Source organism: Balaenoptera borealis, assembly GCF_965194805.1.
Source record: "Balaenoptera borealis genome assembly, chromosome: 1".
NCBI classification, from domain to species: Eukaryota; Metazoa; Chordata; class Mammalia; order Artiodactyla; family Balaenopteridae; genus Balaenoptera; species Balaenoptera borealis.
Window position 1 is genome coordinate 146,766,443 of NC_138860.1, and position 18,106 is coordinate 146,784,548.

The window sequence follows — 18,106 nt, forward strand, 5'->3', positions numbered from 1 at the left end:
GCTTGCCATATTTGTTAATCCTGTCATCGGAGAATAAAGAATATGTGACTGTACATGAAGGTAAAATTCTACTGTATCTCTTTGACTTTCCATTTCATTTATGTTTGAGGTTTTTCAAGTCATGGCTTTGTTTAATTCAAGTGAGCTATTTCTAATGCTTTTGATATTTATAGCATTTTCTTGGATATACACTTCTGTGTCACAGTGATATAAATTAGTTTTTTCCACTGTTTAGAAATGAAATCTTTAAGAAAGATCAGATACTTAAAAGAAAGCTCAAAGTGGTTTTTTAAGCTACTCATTATATTTTATAACATATATTTGTATTTTACATTTTACATAAATATTATAATATTTATATAGTAGAAATTTTATACTATATAAATGTTATAAAATGTTTTATAAAATATAAATATGATAAATATATTCAATATATTTACATAAATATAAATATAAATATTTTGTATATAAATAAATTATATATTATATTTTATTATATATTCTTAGCTACACTTAAAAAGAAAAGAATTCTATATGAGGGAATTTATAATGGAATATATGGAACCACCTGAAATTCTATGGGGAGGTAATTCAAGAAGTAGTTATTATATTTTGCTTTTCTAGATTTTTGCACAGTTGTGCACAGCCCTCTTTTGTGCATCATATTCAATATTGTTTTTTTAAAAAAGGAGAAAATTTGGGAGTGGGTTCAGGAAGTGGAGAGATGAAAAGAAGGAAGCTTACATTTCGTTGAGATATATGTAAACATTCTTTATTCTCCTTACCCCAAATCCCACAAACAAGAAACAAAAAGATTTCTGGGTATGGCACCATTTTCCACTTCTTCATTCGATGACTGTTTGATGGATGTGTACTGTGTGCCAGGCACTGGGCTAGGTTTCAGAGAACAGAAAGAGCAAAGTCTAAGCTCTAATGACACTTACCATGCAGAAGCCATGAGGCAGGGAGAAGACAGAAAATAAACACGTCAACAAAATAACTTCAGATATTAGGAAATACCAGATAATGTGTGGAAAGAGTGGGCACTTTAGCTTGGGTAATCTGGGAGGTTTTCTCCCAAAATGTGTTGATTGAACTGAGCCCCAAATGGAGAGAAAGTCATCCTTGTAAAGATCTGAGGGAACAGTGTTGAAAGCAGAGAAAAGAGCTGGTACAAAAGTCCTGAAGAGGGACTTGGGAAAGATTTCATTTTGAGGTCACATCTTATATGAATAATCTCTGGATTACTATATTTAAAAGTAGGCTGGAGGGTTACCTGTCTCTGAAGAATCTCATAGGAAAAGGGTTCGGTGGTCAAATGACTTTGGAAATTGGGTGGTGCTAATGATGATGCATTTTTGCTGAACTGGCATTTTTTTTTTTTAGCCAACTCCATAGTGAGATGATTGGGTTCAACTGCTGGGAGTTCTCTGGATTCTGAATATGAAGTTCTGGGGCGGATTGCATTTTCCAAAGATGGCCACAGCAATATCTCCCGTCCCACGTGCTCTTCTTACAATATAACCTTGATATTCATGATTTTAATTGTGGGAGTCTAGTTTCTTCCCCTTGAATCAGGATGGGCTTGTGACTATACTAGTAGTGACTCTATTTGACCTCAGAGACCAGGTCATAAAAGGTACATAGCTTCCATTTGGTTCTGTTAGGGTGGTAACTCTTGGACCCAGCTGCCATGCTGTGAGGAAGCACAGGCAGCCACGTGGAGAGGCTTCCTACAGGTGTTCTAATTGACAGCCTCAGAGGCAGTTCTCACCAACAGTCAGCATCAACCCCAGACGTGTGAGTAAAGGAGTCTTCAGATGATCCTCGCTCCCACCTGTCAAGTCACTCCAGCCTAGAATCTTCCAGCTGGGTCCCTAGACATTGTAGTACAGAGAGCAGATGTACCTACCATGCCCTTTCCCAATTCCTGACTCACAGAATCTGGGATCACAATAAAATGATTGCTGCTTTACACTCTCAAGTTTGGGGTGGTTTATTTCACAGCAGCAGACAAGTGGACAGATCCTTAGTGCCTTTATTGTCTGCTGTGGACACTGGTGGTCTCTTCAGGCAAGAGAGGATGTTACTCAGGTTCTAGGGCCATTGTACTAAAAAGTCAACATTGTGGAATCCAGAGCTCAAATCCTTTGCCCCCAAGATGGACCAGCAGGCTAGACTATTCAGACAGGCCAAGCTGGACCCAAAAGAGGTGATGCTCCACTCCTGTACATCCTTGCTGGTAGAAAGCCAGGCACCATCTGAGTCCCTGCACCCTCTACCCACTGGCTTTCATTCTGCCCTCCAGAATGACGCCACTCTTCCACATGACCTTTTCACAGAGCCAAAGACAGGCATCATCTTCTTATGGTCCAACCAAATTAAATCATTTGCCATTCTTTGAGGGTGGTCTACAAAGTTCCACCTCAAAGGATTTGTTCAAATATTCCTTTCCTGCCTTAAAGTCTGCATGCAAATACAGCCTTATCAGCTGGGAACAATTCCATTATTTACCTCCTTCACAGTTTATAGCACATGGTTTAATAAGACAGCCTCTGGAAGTATCCTGCCTGATTCAAGTCCTTGCTCTTAGTAGATCTTAGTAGATCATGAGCATGTTACTTAAAATGTCTAAGAGTCAGTTTCCTAATCTGTAAAATGTGGATGATGATAATAGTACAGGTTTCATGGAGATAGTGTGAGAATTAAATGAGTTAATTTATGAGACCATTTTTAAAAGGACCTGGCTCATAGTAAATATTATAGTAAATATATACATATAAAATATATACTCATACATATAGGAAGTATGTAGGGTATATATAGGATAGGTATACATGTGTACCCATATAGGTATACAAATGTATATATAGTATATGCGTATATAGTAGATATATATATATTTATTTAAAATATATGATGTATATACATATATATTCCTTAAAGTCCTTGCTACCCTCAACATTGTATTAATTATATCATGGCCACGTGGTTATACATATTCCTCATCTACGAACTCTGCGAACTCATTGATATGAGTGAGCGAGTCTTAGTCATGGTCGTTTCATCTTGGCATAATGCTCTGTCTTCTCCAGGGAAGGGTATATACCTTATTCACTTCTGTGACCTCAGAATCCAGCACAACCTTGACCATTGTAAGAGCTCTATCAATGTTGCTTGAATTAATGAATGGCAAAGTGATCCATGCGGGATGTGTCAGTGGGAGGTGCAGGCTAACAGTATGATGTTGAAAAAAATCAGTGTCTTCTTCCAAGAGCTCTCTGACCATCCATTGCCTCAAGTGGTGGAAGGTCTGAGACAAGTCCTAGTGATCTGACATGTCAGCCTCAGAGGGAGCCGAGGTCAGAGAAATCTGAGTCAGTCCTGAACCACGAAGGGAGGGCTAAAGCAATGAGAGCTTTTACTGTGCTGTGACATCATCTCCCATCCATTTATAAGGGTGAAAGGGGTTTACCAGTGGTTCAGGGAATTTAAAAAGAAAAAGCACCTCAACCTTCTCCCTACATTTAAGAATGTAAACGGCCCCAGGAAATGACTTGGGTGCTGAGGTAATTTCCTAGATGGGCTTACAAAATTCATTTGTCATCAATTTCAAGGCCAGTGCAAAGAAACTGGGAACATGGATGTGGATGGTTCTGGAAAGTGTTGTGGGGGGGCAGACACCATACTTACCACCCATGATCTGAGTAGGAACTTTTGAAACATGACACCCTAAGCCTAAAACCAGAGCAGGCTGTAATGATCGGGCGTTTTAATGTGGAATATGGAGGGAGGAGGGGAAACCAAGTGGAGGACACACCAGCCCAGTGCCATGAGGGAGTGTGGAGTCACGTGCATTTAAGTATTTTTTAGTTGACAGTGCTAAGGACACAGATATCAATATGATCTCGGTCCTCATGAAATTGATGACCTAACATGAAGGACCAGCATATAAGGAGACGTGTACTAAGTGTTGTGAGAGAGGGAAGCAGAGGAGATGTGGAAGCAGAGAGGAGGAGCCCAGATACACCTGCCAACATGAGTAGGTACTACCAGTGGTGGAGGGAACCCTTGACTTATGATTCCCACATGCCTGCCAGGGTGAGCTTTCTAAGCTGCTAATGTGACCATATTATTTCCTTCTAATAACACCTTTTTATAGTGATAATTTCCACGGACTGAATCTTTTTGGCCCTCCCAAATTCACATCTTGAAGTCCTAATCCCCAGTGTGATGGTATTTGGAGACGGGAACTTTGGGAGGTAATTAAGTTTAGATGAGGTCTTGAGGGTGGATCCCCCATGATGGGATTAGTGCCTTTATAAGAAGAGACTAGAGAGCTGTCTCACTGTCTCTCTCTCTGTCTCTCTCTGTCATGTGAGCATACGGCAAGGAGGTGGCCATCTGTAAGCCAGGGAGACAGCTCTCACCAGAGCCTGACCGTGCTGGCACCCTGATCTGAGACCTCCAGCCTCTCAGATTGTGACATGTAAATTTCTGTTGTTTATTTCACCCAGTCTATGGTATTTATTGTAACAGCCTGGACTAAGACAATAATTAAAAATAATGATAGCTAACATTTGCTAAGGACTTATTGTGTGTGAAGCTCTGTTCTGAGTCGTTTTTTTTTTTCTCTCAATTTGTGCTGACATTACATCCACAGCTCTCTATTGTTTATAAGAGAAATCTCAGTTTCCCTGGCAAACCATTCAAGACTCTCCATGATCTGCCCCTGACCTTGGTTTTCTAGTTTCATTTTCTACTACTCCCCCATCTGAACCTTGAACCACAGCCATGCTCAAATGCTTGCAGTTGCTTCCAAAGAAGGCTCCATGCTTTGGCATCTGCTCTGGTGGTGCCTTTCTGCACCTTTGTCCGTGAGGTCTGTCCTAGCCATACTTCAAGTCTCAGTTGACTGGTTGCTTCCTCTGGGAAGATTTCCCTCTCTCTCCAGGGGAGTATTCACAGCCCTGCCCTGTGGGCCTTTGCAGATGCTGCTGTAGTGGCCTGGCATGCTCTTCTTCTGGTTATTAATTTATCTTTCAAAATCTATCTCCCTGATAATTATGTGACATGACAGAGGTGTTAGCTAATGCTACGGTGGTAATCATATTGCACTGTGTAAATGTATCAAATCAACACATTGTACACCTTAAACTTACACACTGTTATATGACAATTACATCTTAATTTTAAAAAAATCGATCTCCAGAATCACCCCAGGTCTGAAGACTTCTAGGACTCACCTGAGAGAACTGGCCGTACCCTCCTGATGCTCCCACTCAGCATATTTCTGTTGTTCTACCTGTGACACTGGACTGTGAGTTACGTGAAGACAGGGACTGTGGTTCTGCCTCCAAATCTTCAACCTTTGGTAAGTGTTTGATAAATGAATGAATGGATGCATTCATCACATCCCATTGTAGTTAATCTGCCTATACTGTATGTCATGAGCCCCTTGAAGGCAGGGATTTCTTCCTCTCATCTATTCTATATTCTCTTAGTTCATTTTTCTTTCTCTAGCAATGGTATTTGCACTAAGTTGGAGGCAATGTTTGTTAGATGAGTGAGTCAAGACTCAGAAAACTCATCTGTCTCCATTTGGGTTATTTTTTAATCTTAAGCAAAGTAAAGTGACACAATTACGAGTCTAGGGTGGAGTCGAAAGAACACCTTACAAGAAGCCCTAAGCTCTGGGTTCTGGACCTAGAGTCTTTATGATGACCTTGACCAGTCACTTACTCAGTTTGAATCTGTTTTCTGGGAATGATTTGTCAGCTAGAGTAATAATATCCAACACACAAAGTGGTTCTGAAGACCAAACAAGACAGTATACATAAAATGCCTGGCTCAACCAATGTTAATTTCCTCTCACTTGGTTAGTGTCATAACATGGCTTAGATTTGGTTAGTTCCTTAAAAGCAAAATTCTGTAGGTCTTTGAGCATTATAGACACTCTAATTATGTCCCTCGTCAGCTAGATGTCATATGGTGCCCTTGAAACCTGACACTGGACTTTGCCAGGAAGATATTAGCCTACTCCCAACTTATACTATTTTGAGATTTGATGGCTTTGGAAAGAAGATAACAGCTGACTTTTATGCAGATAGAGGATGGCTGTGCTTTGGAAGAAAGTGCCAAAACCTCAACTAACGCCACTTGGAAAGAATTCAGCAAGCTCTGAAGTTGGGCATTCAAAGGCTATTATTTCCATGCCAACATAAGAGTTTATTCAGGAAGTTGCAAACAAATTTCAAATCTCATAACAGTGAACTCCAAGGGAACTGGAAAATTCTCTAACTCTGCTGCTTATACATGTTCAACAGTCAGGAAGATGGGAAGAAGGGTGCATTTGTCAGGATAGTCTTGTTTATGCTGTAGTTACAAATAACTTCAACATTTCAGTGACTTAAAACAGCAAAAAAGCAGGTTTTTTAAATTAATGCTATTGCTACATGTTAATTATGTGGAAGCAGGTTTCTCTTGTTCTCATTCCAGAATCAAGGCCGATGGACCCTCTACCAGATGTACTGTTGTCAGTCCTTGTGGCAGGGCTGTAGGTCATGGTGAATCATGTACTGAGTCTTACAACTTCTGCCTGGTGGTGACATATGTTATATCTGCACGCATTTCGTTGGCCAAGTAAGTCATAAGGCCTTACCTACGTCATGAAATGGGGAGGTGAGCCCTGAAAGAGGAGTGCCAGAAATACCAGTGAATCATAAGGGAACAGAGCAAGTAGATTCAAGAGGTAATTGGGGAGTAGAATTAACAGGATTCAGATAAAGGATAAAAGGGAAAGGAAGAAGTTTAGGGTAATACTTTCATTTCTGGTTTAGATAACTGTGTAAAGATGGTGCAATTTACTGAAAAAGATATGGTAGTTTGGGACATGTTGCATTTGCTCTGGCTGAAGACAACCAGGAGATGGTAAATAGGGAGTTGAGTATGTGGATCTGGAGCTTAGGAGAAACATATCAGCTGGAGATCAATGTCTGGTGGTCATCAGCTCAGAAGTGGTGATGAAACTAAGGGAGAATCGATAGAGTAAAAAATAGCTTCAGAAAGTACGACAATATCAGGTGTCGGTGAGGATGTCGAACAACCGGAATATTTATGCAATGATGATGGAAGTGTAAGTTGATACAACCATTCTAAAAAACCATTTTTACCTAGGAAAAATGTGCAAGCCTTCTCATCCAGCAATACCAGTCCTGATTCTATAGCCTAGACAACTTCAGAGATGATATAGAAAAATAGTTCATAGCAGCATTGTTGTACTAGCAAAAAAAATAGGAAACAGCCCAAATATCCATCAACAGGAGAAAGGCTGAATAAATCCTGGAGTATTCATACAATGGAATGATGAAGCAATAAAAAATAATGAAACAGAACCTCAGAAACATGGATGAACCTCAAGAACATAATGTTAAGTAGAAAAAAGAAAGTTACAGAAGAGAACATCCAGTATGTTTCTTTTTATATAAAGTACAGATGCTTGCAAAACTAAACGATCATGGAGAAACTTTAAAAATAAGTGAGGAAATGATAAACACAAAAATCAGGAAATGGTTTTCTCTGGGGGGAAAGGGTAGGGGATAGAACCCCAAAAGTGCACACAGGGGGTTTCAAAGATGATTGTAATATTCTATTTCTTCAGAAAGGTGGTAGGGACAGGGGTGTAAGTTGTCCTTATTTCCTTTTTAACTTACCTCTATTTCACAAATATTTTTTGTTTCTACTCAATACTTTTTAATACTTTGTTTTTTAAAGTAGTAATCTAAAATGTAAAGACGAAAAACAAAATAAAGGAGGCTTGAGTCATGGGGCACAATACATCTCAAAGGATAGTTAGAAAAAAAGGAACCTTTAAGGGAGACTCACCTAATGGCCAGAGACAGCCAGGTGAAAATAACGTCATAGAAATTAGAAGAAAGGTAATAATCAAGGCTTTTATTTATGAAGTGCCTTTAAGTGCCAGATACTTGGTTAAGCACCTTATGAATTTGTTTCATTTACTCTTTCAACAATACTGTGAGGTTGATATTACCATGTTCTTTTAACAGATGAAGAAAATGAGACTCAAGGAAATCAAGTAATTAGTCCAAGTTCTTGTATCTATATAAGTGGCAGAACTTGGATTAGAACAAGGTCTCTTTGACTAAAAGTCTGTCCTCTTAACCACAATGTTTTGTTTTCTCTCCTCCAAGGGAATGCAGATTTGACAAGGAGGAAGGAGTCAGCAGTATCAGATGCTGCAGAAAAATCAAGGAAAATGGAGCAGAAGTGCTTCCATTGAATTTGAGAATAAGGAGATTATTGGTATCTATCCACAGTATCAGCAGTATGGCAGTGGAATGGTGCTAGTGAAATTCAAATTGCATTAGATCAAAGCATGAATGGGAAGTGAGAAAGTAAAAACACAGAGTATAGAATATTCCTTAAAGGAGAAAAACAGCCTTAGGCAAAAGTTGCCTTAGTTTGGCGATAACTGGCACTTTGGGTAAGTAGGAGAGTTATAAGTGGGTTGCAGAATCAGGGTCCTGATTTGAATCAGGAAAGAGAGGATGAGAATATGTGAGCAAGAGGGCCAGCAAGGAAAAGACCAGGGTAGGAGATTTCTACTTTCAACCAGGATGAAGTAATCATGAATGAACTTCACCTCCTCATAAACAATAAACAAGAAGACAAAATATCTGAAAGACCTGTTCTCCAATATTGCACAACAGGTAGTGCAAAGCTGTGATCCATGAAAAAAGGTAAACAAATAAGATGAGTCTAAATCTCTGAACTGTAGGCTTAGGAAGGAAGAACCTGAATGAGCTTGGAGACCTCACTAACTTGAGGACAAGAGCAAAGACAAGGAAGTTGTGGTATTAGGAACTTTTTGGGCAGAGTTACAGAGAGAAGGGAGCCATGCAGAAAAATATCTCCAAAAATCTGCATAGGGTCCCCTGGAATCTTTGCTGAGTAAAAGGTCACACATGTTTGGAGTGAAGAAAGACCAGGCAAAGAATGACCAGGAGTTGCAATCAGAACAATTCCCAGAACTCATAAAAGTCAGGGAAACATTCAAGCTCCAGAAAGTCAAATTCAAAAGCCTTGGTGATCACCTGGGGGGCATTCAGTGAAAACTCCGGAGGCATCATTCCTTATCGTGAGCTGAACAATTCCTCTAGTAAAGCCTATTCTGGAACTGCCTTAGAAAAACTTAAAAACAGGTCTCCAAGGAGTCAGACGAATCCACAAGTAATTTAACTACCTGCAAAAACAATTGTTTTCAGAAACACATTATGACTGGAGAAGAAAACTATCTCAGATCAAAACATTGTGTGCTTATTAATAAAATTAAGATAAAGATCACAGAATCACCTCAGTAGATGCAGAAAAGGCATTTGACAAAATACAACATCCTTTGAGGATAAAAACCCTTGACAGAATGGGTATAGGAGGAATATACTTCAACATAATAAAGGCCATATACGACAAACCCACAGCTAACATTATACTCAATGGAGAAAAATTGAAAGCTTTTCCTCTAAGATGAGGATGCCCACTTTCACCATTCTCATTCCATGTGGTACTGGAAATCTAGCCACAGCAATCAGGCAAGACAAAGAAATAAAAAGGCATCCAAATTGAAAAGAAAGACATAAAAATGTTGCTATTTGAAGATGGTATGATTTTGTTTATAGAAAATCCCAAAGACTCAACCAGAAAACTGTTGGAACTAATCAACGATTTCAGTAAAGTTGCAGGATACAAAATCAACTTACAGAAACCAGTTGCATTTCTACACACTAATGATCTGGCTTCTTAGATCCTTCAAGATCCAACCCTTGACATTCTGTCCAGTCTCATCCGTCACCACTTCTCTCACCAGGCTTTAAACTTGTGGTCTTCCATACCTGGAACTCTTGTCAACCTATGCCTAGCTTCCACTGTTCCTACTCCCTGGAATATCCTTTCTTCATGTATTAACTAGGCTAAGCCATAGTTGACTTTCAAGACTTAAGTTACCTGAGAACTCTTCCTAGAAGACTTTCTGACTTTCCCCTCCTTGTACTCCTTCACCCCATGGCTGTGCTATATAAGGTTTGTCTGAGTTCCCATATAGCCTACATAGACCTTGATCAAATCGATATTTGATCATATGGAGCGACTTCCTTCTAATCTTTCATCTTGAGGGCATGGATTGTTCATCTCTCTCTCTCTCTCTCTCTCTTTTTTTTTTCCACACCCAGAGCATTGGTTGGTATCTAGTGGGTATCGCTAAATATTTGTTGAATGGGCAGACCTGAGAATCACACAATTCATAGTGTATGAAAAGAAACTCTTCTTCAATAGAATGAGATATTCCTCTAAACCCTCTCCTCCAATGCTTAGTGCAGAACCTTGAACAAAGAAGGGATTTAATCAATGGCTGACACCCTGTTTGAAATGTGCATTTAAGAGAGGTTGCCTTTAATACTTCCTTTTATCTTAAAATCAAAGACTTTAGTTCTAGTTTAGTTCAAGTTTTGTTAACCTTGTGAACTTGGATATTCACTTTTTCTTCTCTTGGCTTAACTTTCTGCATCTAAATAATGAGAATGATAATAAAACTTACCACATAGGATTATTCTGAGAATTAAGGGAGATGTCATCTAGATCAAGGACTCTTTGTTGCATTTGAAATTATCAAGTAGGGTTTTCCCAAAGGGTGATAACCACAGTTATCCAGAGGGATTCAAGTCTGGATAACCTGGGAACACTATTTCAGAAAAGTTTCATAGGATATAAAACAGTTTTGAGGCTGATAAATAATCTTGAAATACAGCATGGATTGTGGCTTAGCAAGGAGAGGACATATCTTTTTTCCCCCCTTTCTTCCTTCTGTCACATCTGGCTCAGGTCATCAGGTAAAATTAATTTGTTAGTTTCACCCTGTTGACATCTGTCTCTGTCAATGCAAGCCCTAGGCAGCTTGGGTGCAAATCAGCACAAGTGTTAGCCTTCTCCCTGGAGAAGCACAGAGATTACGCCTGGATCAGGAAGGAGATTTGGGGATGAGGGAAAAGCAATTTCATGATATTGTCTGGGAATATTTTGGGTGCACTAAATGAAAAAACTTGAGCAAGGGCTACCTCTGGGTTTTATAATAGGTTTTAAATCTCTCTCTTACAAATAGTAACACAACAACAGCAAAACAAAAACAACTGCTTTGGTTCCTTTCTTGTTCAAAGTAGAAAAGGTTGGCTAAGAAAATATCAATGATAATAAGTATTGTATTTTAAAGCACACAGTATTTTTCTCTGTGAAATAACTATTCATGATTCATTTGAACCTCACAGCAACTACTTGGGGTAGATAGGGCAGGTATTACTCCTCTATTTTATAGCCAAGGAAAGAAAGATTCAAGTCCCAAAGGTTAAGTGATCTGTCCAAGGTCATCAGCTAAGGAGTAGGAGACTTGACTTGAACTCTAGTCTTATGATTCCAAATACTCTTTGAAGGCACAAGGTTGTTCCTCTCTTCCGTGCTTTGGCTCATCTTGTTCCCTCTGCCTGAAACAACATAAAGGGAAGGAAGAGCTTTCAAATGGCCACATTTTCCAAAGAAAGAGTGAAGTAATGAGCTCCTCATTGCTGGAGAAGAGTAAGCAGGGTGTTGGAGGTGAGATTCAAGTACTGAATGGAAGATTGGACTTGACAGCCAGAAGGTCCTTTCCAAACCTCGATTCCATATCATTAACCTGAAAGCACTAAAACTGACAATATAATCCATGGACCTGGAAGACAGGCTGGGAGAGCAGAAGTGTGAATATGGACGTTAAACCAGAAGAGAACCTTCAGTTCACAGAATCCTAGAGCATCATAACCAGAGGGGTCCTTGGCCCAGCTCCCTACACCAACTGTAAAACTCTCTTTCCCCCTCTACCACCTGCTAATTAGGAAAGCCCCAGCAATTTGTAAAAGAAGAACCTCAAGGTCTGTTCTGGCTCTGAGAATCCAGGAAAAGGTGCATCTTGATGGGTCCTGGAGTGGACCAGACCTGGAGCAGATCCTAGGAAGGACCCTCACAGATTCCACCTGAACTAGACCTCCTCATGACAGTTAGGACCAAAGACAATTGTTCTGAAGATTTAGCCTGGTAATTTAACAGGGCTCCAGGTAAAATGCATGTAGAGAAATAATTGACTTCAAAAATAAACCAGTGAAAAATATATACATATTACCAACAGGTAAATAATGGGCCAAACCAACTCCAGTTACTGATTCCTGGAGCAGAGTTCAAGTGGATGAGGCATGGATGGATACACTTTAGAGTTGAAGTAGAAATTCTGGTTTTGTCAATGAGTAGAAATTCTGGTTTTGAGTAGAAATTCTGGTTTTGTCACTGACTTGAGGTGACTCGGCAAGTCAGTCACCTGTCTTTCCCTGTATCCTTACCTATAACTTCGGAAATATTCACGTCCACTTCTCCGAGGATTAAAATGACCGATGGACGTGGCACATAGTAAGTGTTCAATAAATTCCAATACCTTTTCCCCTTCCCAGAAGTAACAAAATGTCCAATTATTGAAAAGCAAACTGTTGTATCACATCAAGAATACATCAAAATACTACAGAAGAAATTTAGGAAATTGTCTACTGCTTTTCTTAGACGATTTGAGTGAGGACCAAAGGCTAATGTTTATCATCCATCATTTAGTGCAATTTGAAGCAAAAATGGGAAACTATGGGTCATTAATCTGGCTTAAGGGGTCACCCTGCTCAAGGCCAAACCAGTTGCTCTTCACATCTTTGTCCTACGCTGGGTTTTCACCTGTGCCCTGGGAGCCCTTCCCCCACCCCTCGTCCCCTGTCAGCATGACTGATGAATTCAATATCCCCCTCTCCCCAGCTGACAGCCCAGAGAGCTGACTCCAATCAGCAGGTCTCCTGGCTGCCTGACTCAGGCCTCCCCAGTCAGAGGCAGGGTCTGCCGTGGACAGACAGACAGGTCTGGAGAGGCTGGTAAGTGAGAACTCCCCGAGGGCCTCCACCAAGAACCCATTTGATGAAGCTGCCATTCACCCTGTCAGGTTGAGCGTGGGATTCATCAGGACCCAGCCAGGCTCCCCTTCACCCCCATCAATGTGACGTAAAAAGTTGTTCTTTAGGCTTGATTGCTCCGAGGGCATTGGTAAATCCACCAGTTTGTGATCCATCCATGCCTGACAGTCTGTTATTCTAGAAGCATTTATGCTTTGAACCAGGAGAGTAGGAACAGTCTTCTTGGTGCCATCATGGGACAGAGATTCGCTGGTTTATGGATGCATCCCACAAATATTTACTCAGCCAGCTGGTTAACTATGGAGATTAACTAATGGGGGGATGTTTGCTGGTGGGCCTCCCTATAAAGAAATCCCACTCAATGTAATGGAACCCAGAAATTTAGACTGAAGGACTATGAGTATTGAATTACTATTGAACATATGTGTCAGGCATGTTGCATATATCACCGAATTGACTCTGTAGTGTCCCTGTATGTAATACTACTACTGTATCTCATTTTAGAGGTGAGGAAACTGAGGCTCAGAGGCACTCGGTGACTTATTTGAGTCCCATAGATAGAAGGAGTCAGAAATGGGGTCCAAGCAAGTCTGGCTCCAAATCCCATGATCTTACCCATTTTTTTTTTTCTTTTTATTTAACTTTTGGGTTTATTTATTTATTTATTTATTTATTTATTTATTTATGGCTGTGTTGGGTCTTCGTTTCTGTGCGAGGGCTTTCTCTAGTTGCGGCAAGTGGGAGCCACTCTTCATCGCGGTGCGCGGGCCTCTCACTATCGCGGCCTCTCTTGCTGCGGAGCACAGGCTCCAGACGCGCAGGCTCAGTAGTTGTGGCTCACAGGCCTAGTTGCTCCGCGGCATGTGGGATCTTCCCAGACCAGGGCTCGAACCCGTGTCCCCTGCATTGGCAGGCAGATTCTCAACCACTGCACCACCAGGGAAGCCCCGATCTTACCCATTTTTGCGGCATTGCCTGTTCCCACTCCTTTTCTTAGCTGTTGGTAGGATAAAAGGAAGACAAAGCTGTTTATGGAAGCACTTTGAAAAAATATAAAGCTCTCTGTTGTAAGAGAATAATATTCTTTTGGAGGCATCTCAAATTGCGCTGGGTGTCTCTCAGTGGACAACGGAATGTTTGGGTCGACTGACCTCTCCTTCAAGTTCAAGAGGCCTCTCAGGTTACAGCCATCAAGGCTGCTTTGGAGCCCTGGGATTCTGAACTATTTCCTGGTGTGCTGCTCCCGGGCTGAGGCTCCCGAGTGTGGCCTGAACCTGGTGGCACTCTGCTGCCCACAGAGAGATGAGGTCGGCTGGGACGTTGCCCTGGGGTTTTTATCCAAATAACCACTGGAATAGGCTATATTCAACCTGGTGAAAATGTTTATTTCTTATACTGATTTGAAGTAAGCGTCCTTTCCTAAATCTCCCCACTAAAACAGGAAGTAAAGAGGGCTTTTCTGTGTTCAGAGAGATTTCTCTTGCATTTCTTAGCTACTTGCTGTAGAGGTTGAGTCCTTCAGTCCAGAAGACATGGAGATAAAGTATTAAGAGACAATGTGGCATAGCAGAAAAGGCACTGAGCTAGGGGTCAGAGTCCCATGTCCTGCATGATTCACTCACTGTATACCTTTGGGCAAGTTGCTTAACTTCTCTGTTTCCATTTCTCCATCTACAAATTGGGGGTGATCATACTTTTTCATCTACAGAGATTGTGCAGGACGAATGTGATAATAATTTCATTTATCCATTCTTTCATTCATTCACTAACTGCTAGAAAAGAGATATAGTGATAAATTAGACAGTCATGGCCTATGCTTCTGGTCTAGTGGGAGAGATAGATATAAATCAACATTAATAGAGATTATTTTTGAATGAAACTTTGCGGGAAGTGTTAGGAGAAAGGAATATAGGGTGCTGCGAGGGCCTGTGGCTGAAAGTGTCGCTTGAGGTGAACCCTGAAGGATGAATAATAGGTGATTGAGTGAAGAGGGTGGGGAAGGGCATTTTGGTGAAGTAAAGCAGCATGCATAAAGTTGCAAAGGAGTTTGGCACAAACCAAGGATGGAGAGGAGAGAAGACCAATGTGTAGGGTGACCATATGCCCCTGTTTGCTGGAGACAGTCCCTTTTAAGGCTCAGGGTACTCATTAATAGAGCCTTCTTGCCCTCTCCAAAGCATCTCTGTTTGGATGAGAAATTATACAGCCATCTCACTAATGTAGCTGCTGGGTAGTAAGCAAAGTAGAGTTTTAGGCTAGATGGGTACAGAGACAGGTTCAGGTTTTGTGGTCACATTAAAGAGTTTTGCCTTTACCCCAAGGGCAGTAGGTACAAATTGGAGGGTAAAAAATTGATAATAAAAATTAACATTTATTCAGAATGTCTAAGAGCCTGAATGATGCTCTAAGCCTTAGAAGATGTAGGTAGGTATGCTTTCTAACCCCATGTTATACACAAGGAAACTGAGCCTTGTAGAGATCAAGGAACTTGCCCAGGGCCACATGGCTGGTTAGTGGCAGAGTGCAGATTTGAAACCAGGCCTCATTCCAAAGGCTGGGTCTTTAACCACTCTGACACTGCCTCCCAAAAAAGAAAGTCTTTGGCTATAAATGTATTCTGTTCAAGAGCTTCTGGTTTTCTGCACACCTAGTTGACTTTAGTACGTATATGTTGGAATGAACTGAAGTCTCGACAGCAACATCTCTTTACTTTATGGGATGAATGGTAGAACTGAGTGTTTAGCATGACATCAAAATAGTAGCAGTACTATCCACTGTGGCATTGAGATTCAGGATGAAGGCCCTGGTCTGCCAGCTGTGACCTGAGCAAAACCCAGTCACAGAGCCAGTTACTTCTCAGAGCCCAGCCTTCAACTCTCCAACAGGACACAGCCTGTTCCTTCACCAGGCTGTGTCCAAGGACACGGCAAATGTGAAAGGGTTCTGTAAGCTGGAAAACACAACAGTGAGAACAAAACCAAACACATGGCAAGCAATTGTTGTAAGCTTCCTTATTACCGAAGAACTGGGTTAAATAATTTATGTAATTTTTTTTTCTTTTACTCCTCAAAATTACCCCCTGACGTAGATACTATTATTATTACCATTTAGCACATGAGTAAGTTGAGACCCAGTGACTTCAGTAACTTGTTCAAAGTCACAAGGCTGGTACTCAAAGCAGCCGAGGGGCCTACAAGCCAGGGTTCTTAGCCCTTATGTAAACCATTAAACATTGGTATCTACTCCAAAGAGGACAATGTACCATAAATGGCACTGAACCATTTTTCCTGGAGGCTCAAGAGCCCCAAGATAGGGTGAGGATATTTAAGAGGAAATGAAGTAGAAGGTGGGAGGCCACTGGCTTGTGGGGCTCTGTCCAGGAGAAGACAAGTGCACTCAGGTCAATGCTCCCACACAAGTCTTTGAGGGGGTTATGAGATGGCCAGACAGGGCTGGAGAAGCATCAGTGATGAGACCTGAATTTGTTAGGATGCAAATGGTGGGTTTTGTTTTGAAATTAGGTCTCTTTCTTGGTCCCAGTGGCATGGTGAGTGAGAACAGGACTGCCATCTGGGGAGTTCTCAGGTGGAGTATATTAGAGCTGTCACATGCTTTGTTTCCATCATCAGTCAGTCAACAAACACTGCATAAGCCAAGACTCAACTAACATGATAACTGTTATATCCGAGACTTGATTACATGTCAACCATTATTCCATATTCCTTATGCACATTCCTCAAATTAGTCTTCACATCAGGCTTTACTATTCCTGTTTTGCCGATGAGGAAACTGAGCACAGAGAGATGAAATCCTAAGCCCAACTCCCCTGAGCTGGCATGTGGGTTTGAATCCAGTGTGCTGTGACTACAGTATTTGTGTTTCAATTGCCGGGCAAGGTGGCCTCCACTGACACAACACCACAAGGAGTTGTCTCAACTCATATTTATAGAATACCTGCTCTATGCCGGGTGAGTTATTTAACCCTCCTGGGCTTCCTCATCTGTAAAATGGGAATATTAATAACGCTTACCTCAGAGGGCTGATGTGGGGAATAGATGAACTAGAGAATGCAAAGCACTCAATACAGAATCTGATGAGGATCAAGTAAACAGTCAAAAAGTGTTTGCTAAATGAATAATCTCCACAACTTTCTTGTTAGGTACTTACTTTATTTCATTATTCCTATTTTAACTTGGGATTGGGTGCCCTGAAGAAGTTAGCCCTGGCCTCTGGGGTGATGTAGGAGAGCTACTTTTAGCATCATAGCCATGTTTCTTCTCTTTTTCTTCCTCCTACTTCTTCTTCACATACAATAAACTGCACATATTTCAAGTGTACAATTTGGTAAGTGTATGTACATACCTATGAAACCATCAACCTAATCAAAATAGTTAATACATCTATCATCCCCCATCAACCCCATGTGTTAATACATCCATCACCCCCCATCACCCCCATGTATTTCCTCCTGCCCTTCGGAATCCTTTCTTCCTGCCCTTATCTGCCACCCTCCCCAGCCCCCTCTCCAGGCAATCATGGATCTGCTTTTTGTTACCACAGAGTAGTATATATATAGTAGTATATATAAACAGAATCATATAATATATAAACTATATAAACAGAATCATAAAGTATTCTTTAAAAATTTCACTTCTTTTACTCAGCGTCATTACTTTGAGGCTTACCATGTTATTCCCTGCATGCACAACTATTCCTTTTTATTGCCAAGTCCATTGTAAATAGGTACCATAATTTATCCCTTCACCTGTTGATGAACATTTGGTTTATTTCCAGGTTTGACTATTAGAGAGAAAGCTGCCAAGAACATTAGTCTTATTAAATTCCTAGAAGTAAAATGGTTGAGTCACATGATAGATGTGTGTTTAACTTTTTAAAAAGCTGCCAAACTGTTTTCCAATATGGTTGCAATGTTTACATTTCCACTGGGAATGTACGAGAGTTCCACTTGCTCTGTGTCCTCACCAACACTTGGTATATTGGTCTTTTAGAATTTTAGACATTCCAATAGGTGAGTAATGTATCTTATTGTGGTTTTAATTTGCATTTCT

The 18,106-nt window shown here is 40.7% G+C and overlaps 1 protein-coding gene across 26 annotated transcripts in view; it reads left to right on the forward strand.

The window, feature by feature from the left end:
• LOC309613193 (uncharacterized protein) overlaps positions 1 to 18,106 on the forward strand; it is a 170,446-nt gene that overhangs the window by 103,424 nt on the left and 48,916 nt on the right. For 10 of the 26 annotated variants that reach the window (XR_014235553.1, XR_014235554.1, XR_014235561.1 and 7 more), the window contains one exon: positions 1,387 to 12,998. The gene's annotated coding sequence lies outside the window, so the exon portion shown is untranslated. Of the gene's footprint in view, positions 1 to 1,386; positions 12,999 to 13,021; positions 17,006 to 18,106 lie in introns of those variants that run through there. The other 16 variants (XR_014235547.1, XR_014235555.1, XR_014235562.1 and 13 more) reach the window with 7 other exon arrangements.